This window comes from Lathyrus oleraceus, chromosome 2 (genome assembly GCF_024323335.1).
Source record: "Lathyrus oleraceus cultivar Zhongwan6 chromosome 2, CAAS_Psat_ZW6_1.0, whole genome shotgun sequence".
NCBI lineage: Eukaryota > Viridiplantae > Streptophyta > Magnoliopsida > Fabales > Fabaceae > Lathyrus > Lathyrus oleraceus.
Window position 1 is genome coordinate 455,984,590 of NC_066580.1, and position 13,833 is coordinate 455,998,422.

Sequence of the window (13,833 nt, forward strand, 5' to 3'; positions counted from 1 at the left end):
GCTAACTAAATAATAATTATTATCATGCATACACAGACTCATTTCAGGCAGGCAATGTAAATAAACAGTAGAATAAAACATTAAAAATTAAATAACTATTAAAGAACCTGAATGCGTAATACAATGGTCTTTGAACACTCCTCCACAAGCCGGTAGGATTTGTTCTTCGATTCTTCAATTAAACAGTAAATTAAATCAAGGAAATAAAAAAAACTCGAATATAACGTAAGGTTAAATCCGGTATAAAGTTGCACAGTAGTTTCCGGTGTAGAAACTACTACGCGAAAAATATCTAAAAGCTAAGAACAGGGGAAAATAAATTGCAAGGGAAAAAGAAAACAAAGCTTGCAAAATAAAATAAATAAAGTGAACGATGCTGGAAAGGAAGAAAAATAGGCAAAGGCGTGAAAAATAAATTTGGCAGAGCTTCCGCAAAACTGAGCGTGCAAAAACTGTGTGTCTGGAAGTTCCCAATTTGCTGCTATTTATAAGCTGCTGGTGTAACCACTTTTCAAGGGTTTCCGCGTGCATGGTAGTAGGCTTCCGAGGGTTAAGCGTGCGTGGAAGTGGGCTTCAACGTGGTCAGTTGAGTTCCTTGCGCCAAAAATATAGAGGACTGGTGTGACGTCCGTCACACCATGTGTGACGTCCGTCACAAGGTTACTTCGCGTGACGCTCGTCACGCGTCCTGTGACGTCCGTCACAGGCACAGCATTGGTGACTTGTGCGCTTTGGGCTGGGCTTTGGCCTTTGGTTCCTTTTCTCTCCTTTTTGTTGCTTTTTACACCTCCTTTTCTTCCCTTTTTCACTTTTGCTTCAAAATGGGTACCTGATGTAAATAGAAAAGAAATACTGCATAATATCTGATGAAATGGGATAAATTAGCGTAAATGATAAAATAATTTAATTGAATTAAGTCTTAAAATGTGATATAGTTTCGTGTTATCACTAACGCACCGGGATGTGGAACTGAGGGACGTTATAATCGGGTGGGTCATTAGTTTTTTGTCTGTCCAATGTAACCAATTATTACATATTTAATGAATTTATTTATTTTTCATTATTATTTCTTATGTATTAAATAATAAATATTAAATATTAAAAAAAAAACTAAATAAATATAAAAAAATTGAAAAAATAATAGGAGGGGGTGTATGCGCCAGATGAATGGGCGCATACACCCACCATGCAAAATACACTCAGCCGCTAGAGGCATTGACGCCTCCTCATGAGGGTCAATGCAGGCGCCACAAACATTGACGCCTCCTCATGAAGCCCACGTCAATACTACTGGCGCCTCCTCTTATTGGTATGGGGGTGCGCCAATTCATCTGACGCATCCTCTATCAAACTTGAATATTTTGATTTTTTTTTGAAAAATTGATTATTTTCGAAAAAAAATTAAAAAAATTGGTAATTTTTGAAAAAAAATTCTGAAAGTGACATAAATAAAATTGGTGAATTATGGAGGTGGAATGATTGGTGTGAAGATGATGTTAAATTCATGGCTAATGTGAAGTGTTACATAATTTGGCAATTCTGACTTTGACATGTGCTCGCGCGTGCATTGGAGAAAAATACAATCAAAAGCGACTATACATGAGATTGAGATTATAATAGTACTAGTATGTAATAAACAAACAAACAGTGATTGTTTGACAATTCAAAATACATGACAATAATGCCTAATTTATTCTATTTAATTTAAATGTGGTCACTCGTGCTTGATTATATTATATAATTACTTATTATTGCATATCAGTATCTGTTTCCATCTTGATCTAGAGGTTCAATCTAGAAGCTTAGTTCAATCAAAAACATGATTTAATAGAGGTGGAATGTAAAAATAATTTTTATAATGTAATATATTTTTAATGTAAAAGGATAAATTTATAAAAAATTTAAATAAAAATTTTATTTGAATAATTATTCTTAAAATATATTTTTTAAGTTTTTATTATTTTATTAATTTTTTTTTAGATATCATAATTTAAAGAATTATTTAATTTTGAAACTATTTTAAATAGTTTCTCATAAAAATCATTTTTGAGATACAATTTTTTAAAAAAATTGTGTTTTTGACTTTTTTATCTTTAATAATGTATGTTTATATTATAGAATATCAAAATTAATCTTTTAATTTATAAAAAAAGAATAAAAAAGATTATAATATTTTAAAAAATATTTTTGTAGAATTCATTTTCAAAAATATAAAGAAAAACTTCATTTTCTTCTTAAAGCTTAAATATTTTTGATCTATGTACTTTGATGTTTTTTAATTTTTTAATTTCCTATTTTAAAAATATTTTTTCTATCATAAAGTTTACATAATTTAGGAATTGGTTAATCTTCCTCCAATTTTACAGTGACGTCTAGAATAAAAAAAAATATTTTCAATTATATATATTAATAATTGGGTTAATATATTAATTAATAATTAATAAATTAATTAATAATTTTAATTATATTTTATTTTAAACTAATTAGTCAAAATACTTAAAAGAAATATTTTGGGCCTAACTCCTTTGGCCCACACAGTTACATTTCAATTCGAAAGCTGATGCATGAATTAATATTATAAACATTAAATTTTTTTCTTAAGAAAAAGATGTAGGACTAATAAACATAACTATGTCTTTAATGTGAAAATGTTTGCAACTGCACCTCTTGTGATTCATTGTTGGGACTGCACCACTCTTTTCTATATATAGAAAAGTTAAAAACTCAGTATTGCTAATTTTTTATCATCTCCAAAATTTGCAAGTATGCTGACTGTATTAGCAAGAGTAGAGTGGAAGAAAATCAGAATCAATAATGAATAAATAAATACGGACTAATTTGCACGCTGTTAATATAATATCAACATCAATAAATGATTACAGTTTTAGACTTAAGTATGAGAACAAGTCAAATAACCAACCAAAAATGTTCATGATTAGAAAGTTATGTTAATTGTCACTGTATAAATAGCCTCCTCTAATATCATAGTTATTCAAACTCTAAAAACAGCTCAATTTTAGTAACATGCTTGATTTTGTGAAAATGACTAAATTGGCAAATTCAGTTTCATTCTTGTCCATGATACTATTAGCATTAGCATATGGTTATAATGTTCGCAGCATAGCAATCTACCGGGGTCAAAATGGTAATGAAGGCACCCTTGCCCAAACATGCGCCATAGGAAACTATAAGTCTGTTATCTTAGCCTTTCTTCCATCATTTGGACATTATGATCCATACAACACAAAGTTAACCCGTGACATTAAATCTTCCCAAGCCAAAGGGATCAGGGATCAAGGTATTACTCTCAATTGGAGAAGGCGCCGGTAGTTACTCACTTGCATCCTCTCAGGATGCAAAACAAGTAGCAACTTACCTGATGAGGGTGAGGTGATGGTGATTGAGATGAATCCTAGAGTTTCTATGTCTTCTACTCTTGCCTCTAAGGCTATTGGGTTTTCTATAGCAAAGATGATGGCAAAGTTATCTTAGATTCTTTGGATCAAATACCAAATGATATAACACAAATATATATATATTTTTTTCAAAATAATCATTATTTTCAAAAATAATTTTAAAATAACCACATTTAAAAGAGAATGTGTTAGATGAAGTGATACATCCCTTAAACATCAAGAGGAGGCGCCCAAGGCATTGGCGCTTGCATTGGGCTCCTCACGAGGAGGCGCCAATGCCTCTGGCGCCTGCATGGTGCCTTAACAGAGGCGTCAATGCCTCTGGCGCCTGCATGTTGTTGACATGTTGCCTCCTCTCTATAAATCCCACGTCTTGGATGCAATATTTTTCACACAAAATCATCCCCTACTACCATATTTTCTCTCATTCAACTCCACTCTCCTTCAAGTTTTTGTGTTTTAACCATGTCTGCATACATTCAGAAGCGAAATGTCGATGTAATATTTTCCGTCGTTGCATCTCCGATAAAGATTCGTCTCTGGAACAAATATATGTTTGAACGTCTTAATCGGGCGTTAAACAGTTGGTTAGAAGGAGAAATTGGAGATGTTGAAAGGATTAGAAGAATACAAGGGCTTGTGTCCACGTTCAACCAAAATGGAGAAGTGCATGAATGGATGGATATTAAGACCGACCAAGACGCTCGTAGGATGATGCATTACATGTTCAAAATTGTTTTGATGGTTGTAATCGCATAGTTCTTGTATTCTAGTTGTTTTAATTGTTTATGTTATTATTTATGTAATGGTATTTTCGTCAGAGACGTATAATATGAAATAAATTTAGTTTTTCATATATTACAACAGAGGTACATGTGAATTTATCTGATTGTGCTCGTTCCAACACTAGGACAGTTATTACGATTGTGACATGGTTGATGGCATGAACTACATAATCTAACCATTTTGTTCGCCGTATCCATTTCGGTTCGAATGCGGGTGCTGTTTGGGCGACCCTTTTTCTTCCTTCGCATAACTTCGTTGTGCCAGACGATGTCTCCTTGATATTCTGACCAGTGATCCTCTTTTGCTACTACGGAAAAACTAATTTTATAAATATTTGATTGGCTGGTGACTTTGTAAACGTCAAATAGCAAGTAGGATGGATCCATTCGAACCTTTGAACATGCCGCAATGACATGGGAGCAGGGTGTACGAAAGGCTTGGAACTTTCTGCAGTCGCACCAACCTCTATCTAGTTCGACTCTGTATTGTCCCATCGTCATGCCCTCATTATGATTCATGGACTCGACAACACTATACAAGTACTCCTAGGCGCCAAGAGGAAGGACACCTCTTCCTTGCATGTGACTATTCACATGCAGGCGCCAAGAGCAATGTCGCCTCTTCCTTGCATGTGAATATTCACATGCATGCGCCTAAGTCTATGACTACTCTACTTTTATCATTGCATGCAACCAATCACATGTTGCTTAGGTTGCAAACCTAGTAAGATTCCCTCATCTATAAATAGGCTTCAAATCACAATATCAAATCATCTCCAACACTAATCATCTATACTTTTTCTTTACCACACTCTTTCTCTGCCACACTCAAGCTCTGCAACATCAAATTATGTCTCTGTTGACTATGGATGATGAACATAGAGGAACACTCGAGAATATCTCGACATTTGTATGTTATCACTCTTTTTTTACTTATTCCATTTTTAAGTCGTATACCTTTGTTATCTATGTTTGTATTATATATTACTTCTTATTATTGTATTTCTTACTTATGTGTTATTAGGACCCAAAGCATTTTCGATGTCGTGTACATGAATATGTATCCCACGATCCTTTGATAGAACCATATATTAGAGGATGTGGATTTGGAAATCTCCTTAACATTGTCTCGTACTCGGTGGACTACAAGTTCATTCTTGTTTTGTTGGAGAGGTGGAGACCCGAGACCCACACATTTCACCTTCCTATCGGTGAGTGTATCGTCACACTTGAGGTCGTATACATGTTGTTGGGTCTTCGTATATATGGTAAGGCCGTGAATGGTAGAGTAAACCAGGACAACTCTATCTGTAACGAATTATTGGGTGCCCCTTTGTGTGACGACCAAACTGAGGGAGAGTCATCCGGTCAAGCAAGGGGGCAAGGTATACATTTAAAATACCTTAAAAAATATTATGCGAGTATAATATTGTCCGAAGAATCAACCGAGTACGAGAAAATAATTAAATCTCGGTGTTATATTATGATTTTATTTGGTAATTTTTTATTTCCAGAAAGTACAGGTAATTCAGTAAATATTATGTATTTATCGTTGTTACGCAACATTAATAAGGTAAGCACATATAGTTGGGGTTCGACTGTGTTGACCCATCTATATAATGCAATGTGTAAAACTGCAAAAAAGAATACTTGTACGTTTTTTTCATGTGCATATTTGCTATAAGCATGGCATTGGTCAAGAATGTCGTCACTCGCCCCAATATATGAGAACCCATTCATATTCCCGTTTGCAACAAAGTAAGTCTAACACGTTACCATTAATTAATTATATTTTATATTACCATTAACTGTAAATAATTTTTTTCAATTTTTTTTTATCTAAGGTGTTCAGTAAGGGGGATGAACTACAATAGGTGTCCGAAACACGTTATTGTAGTCTATCGCAATCTATTGGACCACATTGGACCTAACGATGTAATACTCCTACACAACTATATTTTAATTTAAAAACTACTTTCCAAATTATTTATCATCTAATCGTTTCGTATTGTTTAACAGTTTATTTGGAGGTCATATCTGGGTCTTTATCATGATGTGAACCATGATGATGCTGCAGTTTGGACAACAAAGACACCGATTATCCGGTTCACTACTGTGGAAATGCACCAGAGTGACCGGGTCAAACTGCACTTCGGCATGCAACAATAGATTCCAGAACCTCCCACGTGTTTGGGGAATTGGCATCAAAAAAGAGTTGATGCACAATGTGATTATTCAGATTAGAGAGACTTTGTAAAAGAGATGTGTCATCAATGGAGGAATCAACGACAACACATATTAAACGAACCAGTCATCCATGATGCAAGACCAACTCAATAATATATGGCATGGTTTAGGTCGGTAACAACTCAATAATTTGTGTCTGAGTCGCGGTATTTGATGGATCCACGCCAACTAGCTTCGTCATCGTACGCCCCACAACAATTCCCCGCCCAACACCAATGTCAAACCACCCAAATCCAACAACCAACCTCACAACATCAACCTACCACATACACACAACAACCAAACATCCAACCTCGCAACCCGTTCATGTCATCCACCCAACAATCAATCACCCAACTTCGCAATCCATTCATGCCATCCACCCAATGATAAACTTAGCGGGACATTATGATCCATATAGTAACACTTGAACAAAGTTAATCCCTGACATTAAATCTTGCCAAGCCAAAGGGATCAAGGTATTACTCTCAATCGGAGGAGGCACCGGTAGTTACTAACTTGCATCCTCTCAGGATGCAAAACAAGTAGCAATTTACCTGATGAGGGTGAGGTGATGGTGATTGAGATGAATCCTAGAGTTTCTAGGTCTTCTTCCCTTGCTTCTAAGTCTATTGGATTTCCTATAGCAAAGATGTCGGCAAAGTTATGTTCTAAGTCTCACATCGTTTTGTAAACACTTATTTTAATTGTTTATAACTATTAAGTATTAACTTGTATGTTGGAATCAAGCTAAAACAAAATGATATTGAGGTCCAATTATTCTTTTTCAAAAATTTATTTAATTAATTTTTAAAAAACTTAATAATTTAATTAAAATATTAATTATTAATTTCATGTATATTAAAAAAAAATTATCCTAATCATCATTATCCTATGGACTAAAAATATATTTAAATCTTTATTTTATTAGTGTCAATAGACATTCATATAAAAAAAGAGATGACGAGAATGAAAAGGAAGTGGTCATAATTCAAATAAAAATAACAAAAGTTAATAATACAATAGTAATAAAGACAATATATAATATAACAAAAAAAAGACTATCCTTAATTTAATATTAATAAAAAGTTTGATAACATATTATCTAATTTTTTTAATGCATTAACAAAAAGTATATCAATAAAGAATTCAAAATATTAAATGAAATACTTTGTAAACCAGTTAATTGTTGTATGTATCCCCAAAGATTGTTGATGGAGAATTGAAATTTCAGATAGATGGGGGAAGATATTGCATCAGAGATGAAATTTTGGGAATCAACATTGATAATGTATGTCATTGGCGGTAATCTGAACATGAATACAATGAAGAACTACATGATAAAGTTCTGGAACTTTATCCAACTACCTAAATTTTACTACGATGATGAAGGCTTCTTCATTATGAGGTTAAAGTCACACAAGAGGATGATGTCTTCTTGAGAGGATCGTACGCAATCCTTAACATGCCCATGTTCATCACTGAGTGAAAGCCATATTTCTCCATGACAAAAGATGTAATGCGTATGCTATCAATCTGGGTTAAACTACCAAAACTTCCCCTTCACTTATGGGGCGCTAGGAGTATGGAGAAAATTGGCAGTGCCATAGGGATACCCATCATGTACACTGATGAATGCATTGCAAATAAGCTAAAAGTCACATATGCCCAAATCCTTATAGAGGTGGATATCACACAAAGACTCTGTGAGGAGATAACCATCAAGAACATAGAAGGCAGTAAAATGAAACAAAATGTGGAATATGAATGGAGGCCTACCTATTGTGAAAAACGTCAAAGGATAGGACATAAATGCAACAAAGAGGGACAAAAGAAACAACCACCAGTGAAAACATGGAAACATGTTGAGGACAAGAAGGAAAAACAATCTGAGGAAGCAAAGAAAACTCAAGTTGGTCAGGTTGAAGATACAAGTTGGCAGGAGGTTAGTAGGGCTAATGCCTCAATGGCTAGAGGGAAAAGGACCTATCAGGAGCCTAGCAAGAACCAGGCATGGAGCATTAATTACTTTGAAACTCTGAGGATTTGGGAAGGTCCTGCAGAGGACCCCATGAATATGAAATGATTTTATCCTGGAATGTTAGAGGGTTAAATAAGACACGTAAAATTAGAGATATTAGCTCCCGTCTCTCTCAACTCAAACCCGATTTGGCTATTATTGTAGAACTAGACTGAAGGCTTTGAATGTTGATAGAATCAGAAAAAGTCTTTGAAGACATATGTCCTATGTAGATAATTCTACTCACCATGATAATGGTAGAATATGGGTGATATGGGACAATAATAATATTCAGATACATGTTAATAAGTGCACAAACCAATTGATACATTGTCAAATATGTAACTATGATGGCAGTTTCAAGACTTTGCTCACAACAATTTATGCTTTGAACAAGCTTGATCAAAGGAGAGTCCCGTGGAGTAGTATTGAAGACATTCATAAATAGTTACAGGGGTCGTGGTGACTAATGAGGGATTTCAACAATATGTTGAAGCCTCAATATAGGCTAACTAGAACCCTTGTCAATGACTCAAAATATGTGAATCTAGTCAAAATGATGGAAAGAACTGACTTATATGACATGTGAACTAAAAGGGAAGAGTTTACCTGGTCAAATAAGCAGCAAGAAAATCCCATATATGCCATAATTGATAGAGTTACCCATTATAAAACCTTCATTCCTCAATCCCACAAGTGGGAATACCTCAGTCCAGATGTACATGTTTTCCTCTTACCCAAGAAGTTCGCATGTGCCTCTTTCTTGACAGATACCCACGCCCGTCTTATATCAAAAAGCACACACCTAATAAAGTCGTGTTGGTAATTGAATCCTGGAAGCTCCCTAAAATGAATTGCATGTTAGCCAAAGGTTTTCAAACAATTATGGAAAATATGGTAAACCTCATCATTGAGCCATAATGGAATAGTGAGGAGAAATCTAAGGATAATATATTATTCTACAGGTGACATAAGTTGGCCTAGCCCACCAATTGGAATAGCTAAAAGAAAAAAATGAGCACATGCTGCTTTCAAACGCCCAATAACCATATTCTATCTTGTGGTCATGTCAAACCTAACTTCCATGTCCTGAACAATTTTACTAAATATGCACTTTCCAAAATATGTTGGGCTTTAGGAGGGACGATTTCCTTGCTAGTAAAACTGCTAAGGTCAAATTTCGGAATCGTACGACTAAAATCATCTAAAGCTCTATCAAAATCTGAGTCCATGCCACATATGCCACTATATCTCAATATATGATATTGTAATACTCAAGATTGGGCTTTAGAAGCTACAAAATCTTATGAGGCAACCTTTATTGTCGAGTATAAACTCAACCTCTAAACTTTAATAGGTAAAGAAGTCGTCTCGATTAAAGGTCCCCTAAGAAAGGACCTTTATCAATCACAATGTCTTCGATTGCCCCTCATAACTCTTTATCAAACAAAGTAAATGCCTCCTCCATGTGAATCGGTTGACTCGTCCTCAAACAAAAAATAATTTTGGAGATACACATGTAAGATCAAAGTAGAAGAAGTTCACTTTGGTGATCCCCTAACTGTGCAAGAAGATGCATTATCATTGGAAATCCTCTTTGTGGACAACTCCTCGATAAAACCCTCATCACAACTAATACGCCTCACATCCCAATGTCTGAAGGGAACAACCCCTCCCCGCGCGCGCAAAGCTTACTATCATTATATGAATGGTCTTACATATATTCAATTCAAGATCCAATCCATGATCCATCTCCCGAATGATATCAAGGATTTTAGCCACCTCCTCATTTGTATCACAAAAGAAAAAAGGAGAGGCTTTCACGACTCTCCTTGTTCCTCTCAAATGGCTAACATAATATGTCAATCTCCAAAATACAACTTTGTTATCTGACCCTAAACAAACTCAACTCACAATATGGACGTCTCACTCTCATCTTAGAGTTGGTCAATCTACTATGTTAAAAGCCTTCAAAAACTCTATTGTGAGCATAGTCAACACTACGCCAAAAACTGGAATAGACAGCGCACCTTAGAGGGCGCTTTATTACAAAAGCGCACTCTAAAGTGAAGCGAAAAAATAAGGAGCGAACAACTGGAATAGACAGCGCACTTTAGAGGGCGCTTTTGTAATAAAGCGCCCTCTAAGGTGAAGCGAAAAAATAAGGAGGAGATAGAGGGACAACAATACAGGGCGCTTTTTAGAAAGCGCCCTCTAAGGTTACCCTTAGAGGGCGCTTTTAAAAAAGCGCTCTATAAGTCCATGTGCATTTCCAATTTATAAAGCGCTTTTGGAAAGCCTTAGAGAGCGCTTTCATAAGCGCCCTCTTAGGCCCCCTTTAGAGGGCGCTTTTTTTCCACAAGCGCCCTCTAAGGTCCCCTTTAGTAAACATTAAAATTATAACATACTGCGCGTTTTGTTATTTCACTCTCTGTTATTTTCGTTCTTTTTCACGTTAGGGTTCTCACTGCTACGATTTTCGCTACTTCTAAGACGTTCTCCTTCCACCTATGTTAGATCTACGACGTTTCCTCCTTCTATTAATTCGTTGTTAGCTGTTCGATTTTGACACCATAGGTATTTTTCTAATCTTCATATTACTTGGTTTCTCTTCTGACGTTCGCTATTGTTCATTTTTGGTTTCTCTTCTGACTTCGAAGAACTTAATTGGAGTTCTAGATATATACAGATTCGAGAGTTTCAAGACAAACAGGTTCTTAATCTTAACCACCCTATTGCCTAATTTTATATGAAGTTTATAGACGTATGCACATTTGGCCAATCTCTGTGATCGAATTTTTTGTGTTCTCTATTTACATTTTTCGTATCTATTTACTTTTGAACCACAGTTATTGTTCTAACAGTAACTAACTTTACATCAGCCCTGTTCAGCTTCGAGCAATTTTGTATCAATTTGACAAATGAGAAGTTACAGCAGCATTTCAACCAGGTTTGATTTTTCGTACTATCTCCTGGTAAACAATTTCTATATGAATTAGAAGAATAAACGATGATATGTTATACCGTGCTAATATCTTCGTTGTTTTATGCTGAAGGGATTTCATGTGGAACAATCTGACTGGCACAATACCAAAGGAAATCAGACACATTACATCGTTGAGACTCTTGTAAGAAACTTATCAAAGAAAATGAATTATTAGTATTGATCCTCGTCAAGTTTTTGTATGACTAGAGCTTATAGCATAAGCGCTTAATTTAGATGTTTTATACGCAGGCTCTTGAATGGAAATAAATTATCTGGCAGTTTACCGGATGAGCTTGGCGACCTTACGAATATGAATAGACTCCAACTAGATGAAAACCAACTGTCAGGTTCTGTGCCAAAATTGTTAGCGAATATGATCAACGTTAGACACCTGTAAGTGGATGTCTAAACCAAAATTGTTCATCAACAGAACATAAAGCTCGATTTCTTACATGTACTTATTCTGCTGCTTTTCTGTCTTGCAATTGCAGCCACATGAACAACAACTCGTTCACTGGTCAACTTCCATCCAAACTTTCAAACCTTTCCAATCTTATGCATTTGTGAGTATTGAAGCCAATTTAAATTTCCTTTATGATTTGAAACTTTAGAGTTGCATCTCCAAATTGATTTTCATTTTTTTACAAGTTTTAACTGTGTCTGCTTGTTAACATGACTCTACAGGCTTTTGGATAACAATAACTTATCGGGATATCTTCCACCAGAATTCTCCAAGTTACACAGTTTGGAAATACTGTATGTTATGCTCCACATTGTTTAGAATAGTAACATATAATAACTTTTTCATTGTATATATTGCATTATTGACATGCTTTTGCTTGATCTGTGGAGGAGGATTAGCGAACATGTTCAAGTTATGCTCTAATCAATCTTTTTTGTCTTGGAAAGTTGATTCTTTCTTGTTTCACTTACAGGCAACTTGATAACAATAATTTCAGCGGGAATGGAATTCCTTCTACCTATGAAAATTTACCCAGGCTTGTAAAATTGTAAGTACTGTTATCTACGTGTCCTTTTTTTCGCGCTCAATATATGATGCTACAAATATTCAGTGACTATTATTTGTCCATACACTATGTCAAAACATTCTTTTAAACGGCCTCGAAATCGCCTTTAGAAATTTGGTCTCGTGTTCTCTCCTAACTCCTTCAAGCCTCAAATTTGAGTTTTGACATAGGATATGGAGTATCTGTTTCTCCATGATTCACGGCCAAAGAGTATTCATGTAAATGTGTGTATTAAAAGTATTTAAAAAAGGCATTGTTTAGGCTTCATTTGGACTTAGAAAAGCTTACCGTCAAGTTTTCAATAATGAATTCAAGAACATGGCTTTTGTTTTTTGAGCTAATGTTTCCTCTTGATTTTACAGGAGTCTGAGAAATTGCAGCCTGGAAGGAGCTATTCCCGATTTAAATTCAATACCAAGTCTTAAATATTTGTATGTTTAAGTATATCTCGTGGCTCAGCTTTATATTGTGCCTAATGACAACGAAATCATTTTCTTCTGTTTTGTCTACAAACTCATTTGTGATTGGTTCATGGTTTAGGGATCTTAGCTGGAATCAGTTCACTAGGTCTATACCGTCAAATAATCTTTCAACCAATATGACAACTGTGTATGTAAATAGCCAATTTTATTTATAAACTTTGTATATATTTTAAACCTTAACTTATCTTCATCGCAATATTTATATAGTATTTTTCTGCTATTGCAGTGATTTGTCCCATAACAAACTCAACGGATCAATTCCCCGAGGCGGAATATATCCTTATCTTCAAAGATTGTGAGAATATACTCGTCAACTTGTATTTAAAATTTCTAAAATAAAACTCTATTCAACTTATGCAAATAGTAAGTTTCTCAATCTCAGCATTTTATTATTCTTTATTATATTTGAGTTTCTCTAATAGTACTTTCATTTTATTGTTATAGTAATTATTAATACAGAGAGCAGAAAGAGAAAAACAGGCATTATTGCTGCTATTATAATAGGAGCCGTTGCTGCTGTTTTAGCAATAACCGCAATAACCATGCTCCTAATTTTTAGAAGAAATTCGAAATACATGCACTTGATTTCCAGGAAACGAACGTGTAAGTATTTTAACGCTTTCTTCTGATAATGTCAATTTGATTAATCTTTGAAGAAGTAAAATTTATTCGAATGGCTATTTCTTTTTGCAGCCTCTAATGTATGTATCAAAATAGATGGTGTGAAAGCATTCACTTTGAAAGAGTTGACTCACGCCACTAACAAATTTGATATCTCGACTAAAGTTGGGGAAGGAGGTTATGGAAATGTCTATAAGGGCATTTTATCTGATGAAACATTTGTTGCCGTTAAGCGAGCAGGAGAAAATTCATTACAAGGACAAAAAGAG

The 13,833-nt window shown here is 34.8% G+C and overlaps 1 long non-coding RNA gene across 1 annotated transcript; it reads left to right on the forward strand.

The window, feature by feature from the left end:
• The first annotated feature begins 12,129 nt into the window (after positions 1-12,129).
• Positions 12,130-12,845, forward strand: LOC127121542 (uncharacterized). Its single transcript, XR_007803484.1, has 3 exons — positions 12,130-12,189; positions 12,369-12,443; positions 12,824-12,845. It is a non-coding gene; the product is annotated as an uncharacterized LOC127121542 (long non-coding RNA).
• Positions 12,846-13,833: the final 988 nt, after the last annotated feature.